A 4,016-nucleotide genomic window follows, 5' to 3' on the forward strand; every position below is an offset into this window, starting at 1 on the left:
AGTAAAGGGGGATATTAAATATTGAATAGCAGGGTCTGGGAGGTGGACTGTGTGAAATTTAAGTAGGATGGCTAAGAAGTTCTCACTGAGATGGTGACTTTTGAGCAGAGACCTTAAGGAAGCAAGAAGTGAGCCATATAATGATTTGGAGGAGGAGAACAGGCAGAGGGAACGGCAAGAGCAAAGGCCCTGAGGTAAGAGCATGAATTGTATATTCCAGGAACAGAAAGGTGGCCAGTGTAGCTGGAGTAGAGAGGAAGAGGTGGAGAGGAAGTGGGGCGGGGGGGGGGGGCGTGTAGAGCAGCAGAGGGATTCAGATAAGTCACAGTCATGGCAAGTCACATTAATTATGGTCTTACAGGTCACGGTCAGGACTTTGGCCAGCACATGTGCCCAAAATAATCAGGAGAGCAATTACAGTGCCTGCCAAATTCTGAAGGCTTCCTTTCTGTCTGTTTCCTAAATCCTCCAAATCACTCCGTATCTTGAACTTTCCACATTTTGAGTCTTTTTGCAAGGGCACCAGAGCCCTTCTCTTCTCCCTTAAGACATCACATCAGGAATTATTTCTCCTGTATTTTCAGTTTTTTTCCTTCTCTTCGGAACAATTTTCATTAACATACAAACAGGCTATCCTATCTCCCATATTTTAGAAGCTGTGCCTTAAAAAAACCCAGGTTTGACGGTCAAATCACAGTGTAGTTATGAGGAGGACCACATAGCATCAGTAATTTGTACATGGGGAGTACAGCCATATAGGAGCCAGGCCTCGTATATTCCTGCAGACTTTTATAGCTGCCAACATCACACTCAAAGCTCCTAGGTGTGTGGTTGATTCAGATCCCAAGATCTGCTTCACATAAACTGAGTATTGAGAGAGTGGACATAGGACAGGTAAACATAGAGGAAAGAGGTTAGTAGCACTGAAAGCTTGAGAATGAGAGGAGAGAAAAATACAGTGATGAGGCATAGGAAACAGCATGATGGTGCTCGAGCCTAGCCACACTGGGGAGCGGTGCTAAAGACAGAGAGGGTCTAAGAAAGGGCAGAACGCTGCCTATTTTAAAATTCTAGTTGGGGAATCTTCATTCATGTCATGCTTCCATCCCTAAATTTAGTTTAAAATGAGTTCAATAAATTGAATTTAGTTTATTATTTAGTTTAATATTTCCATTGATAAATTCCAATGTAGGCAAAGATGGGGCCTATGATGATTTTGGTTGGCCAGCTCTCTGCAGGCTCAGTGAACTGCCTTGGCAAGTAGGACTTTGAGTATACAGAGTCTCAAAGGGGTGAAAGGGTAAGAAGAATGTGCTCGGCATGAAAAGGGAGTGACTAACGGAAGACTTGGCACACTGGATCTGCAAGGTGACCGCCCTGTGTCACCTGTTCCTTCCTTTCCTTGCTCCATATGCTTGCTCCCCTCGGAGGTCGCCAAGGCAGGGTCAGAAATGCTGTAAAGTGGGCATGTTTGCAGGTCGGCAATTTACCTTGATATGATAGTTCTCCAGGGGTTGTAGCTCGCGCCTTTATTTTGACAAAGGCCCCGAGACAATAGAACTTCCTCAAACCATAAAGAAATATACACATAGTAACCAGCTGTTCTCTAAAACTTGAAATGAGTAACAGTTAAGGGGAGTACAAAGTCCACATAAGTCGTCGTAACCAATTAAAAAAAAAAATTACTGCTAATGTCAAACTAATAATCAGCAAAGTAGACTAGACCTGACGAAGAAAAAACACAAACACGTTTAATATTTTTCAGGCTTGGGGCACCTGGGTGGCTCATTCGGTTAAGCGTCTGACTTCGGCTCAGGTCATGATCTCGCGGTTCGTGAGTTCAAGCCCCGCGTCGGGCTCTGTGCTAACAGCTCGGAGCCTGGAGCCTGTTTCAGATTCTGTGTCTCCCTCTCTCTGACCCTCCCCCGTTCATGCTCTGTCTCTCTCTGTCTCAAAAATAAATGAACGTTAAAAAAAAATATTTTTCAGGCTTGACAGCATTGTTGAATTATGAATCTCTAGGGAAAACAGAAATGATCTCTTACCTAAATATAAGACTTATGAGCAATAGTTTGCTACCATTTGTCAGCCAGCTGAAGAACTGATTCTCCGTGATTAACACCAGCAAACTGATAAAAAATATATTTCCATAAATATTCTAAGAAAATTAAAGGAAAAAAGAGTAGAAGAAAAGGATAGTAAAGGAAACAAATACAAAACAATGATATCGTTTGAAAGCTGTTAATTGGATTCTGTTTGCAAACTTCTTTTTGAGTGGCTTAAAAGAAAAATAAAAAAATTAATAAGATCCTGAGAAGCGTCTACCAGCATCTAAAAGCTCTAGCAGCTAATCTCTTAAACATGGCAATGATCATTTTAAATACTTGCACTATTTTTATACAAATAATATGTAGGTATTAGAGAATGCAGACTTAAAAAATTACTTATAATTTCACCATCTAGAGAACGGTGAAATTCACCTAACAGAGAATCCATTAGGATTTGGATGCATATCTTTTCAGAGTGCTTCAAGGAGGAGGAGGAGAAATAGAATGAAATTGGAAGTATCAAGATGCAGTTTGATATTTTTAGTGTGTGTGTGTGTGTGTGTGTGTGTGTGTGTGTGCGTGCTGAGTTGCCATGAATAATGCACTTCCTACTCTGAGTTGTGGGAAAAAGTGTATACATGTCAAGGTAGTAGAATTAAATCTTACAGAACAAAGATTAAGTGGAGAGGGGATCCCACCTCCAGATAATAATACTCTCCAGTCTAAAGGGGAATAAGAAAGGGGAAAAGCATCGCATCCAATCAAAACCTAGCACATGATCTGACACTATGCTTAGACTGCCTGGCTAATAGAGATGCATCGACCTGCTGGATACATCATTAACACTTTAGAGGCTCATCACATGTCCTCCTCATAAAAGAGTTGTACTCCTTTAAAATGCTGCTGATGCTTCCCTGCATGGTCCAGTAGTAGTTGAAAGAATATACTTCTTCTGGCTGGTTTGTCTATGCCTTGCAGCCTTGACTACAAACTTCCCCAGGTTTGAGGGGTTGGTTGGATGAACTACCGCATTGGGCCAAACTTGGAGCCAGTGGTTCTGGGTTAAATTAAATCATAGCAAGATCTACAATGCTGTGGAGGAAGAAGACTGCCAGTGGTTTGGAAGAAAACCCAGTGTGCTATTGAAATGCACAGGGCAATGGTACGATGTGCTGTCTGGTTGGGCTGTAGAATCACTACCATCAAACACCAAAACAGGCATGCTAGAGGGGAGAGGGCAGGGTGAGTATGAGCCAGTCATTGAGTGAAAGCCAGCCATGTGTCAGCCACCGAATCCTGGGAGGATCACATGTTGCAAGCACTGAAATCCTAGGCCCATGTGAGAAGAACAAGATGGCAGAGTTCTCACACACACACAACTGTGAAATCCATCACTGTCCTGTAGGGGAGTTCAAGTCTGGTCTTTAAGTTATTCATTGAAAAAAAAAATGGCAGAGATCTGTTGGTTGAATTACTCCTTTCTGCCCATGGATGCCGCTGAGGAAGCATCGTTAAAGTTTCCCCTCCCACCGCCGTCATGTCTAAGTCAGAGTCTCCCAAAGAGGCTGAACACATGCAGAAGCTTTTCATCGGAGTTTGAGCTTTGAAACAATGGATGGAGTCTGAGAGCCATTCTGAGCAATGGGGAACGCTCACGGACTATGTGAGGGATCCAAATGCCAAGTGCTCCAGAGGCTTTGGGTTTGTCATTTAAGCCACTGTGGAGGAGGTGGGGGCAGTGTGAATGCAAGGCCACGCAAGGTGGATGGAAGAGTTGTGGCACCAAAGGGGGCTGTCTCGAGAGAAGAGTCTCAAAGACCTGGTGCCCACTTAACTGTGAAAAAGATCTTTGTTGGTGGCATTAAAGAAGGCGCTGAAGAACATTACCTAAGGGATTATTTTATTTATTTATTTATTTATTTATTTATTTATTTTTTAACGTTTATTTATTTTTGAGACAGAGAGAGA

The 4,016-nt window shown here is 42.5% G+C and overlaps 1 pseudogene; it reads left to right on the plus strand.

Annotated features, from left to right (window-relative positions):
- Positions 1 to 3,585: 3,585 nt before the first annotated feature.
- The window catches only part of LOC125935230 (heterogeneous nuclear ribonucleoprotein A1-like), a 1,168-nt pseudogene continuing 737 nt past the window's right edge, over positions 3,586 to 4,016 (plus strand).

Source organism: Panthera uncia, assembly GCF_023721935.1.
Source record: "Panthera uncia isolate 11264 chromosome A1 unlocalized genomic scaffold, Puncia_PCG_1.0 HiC_scaffold_17, whole genome shotgun sequence".
Classification (NCBI taxonomy): Eukaryota; Metazoa; Chordata; class Mammalia; order Carnivora; family Felidae; genus Panthera; species Panthera uncia.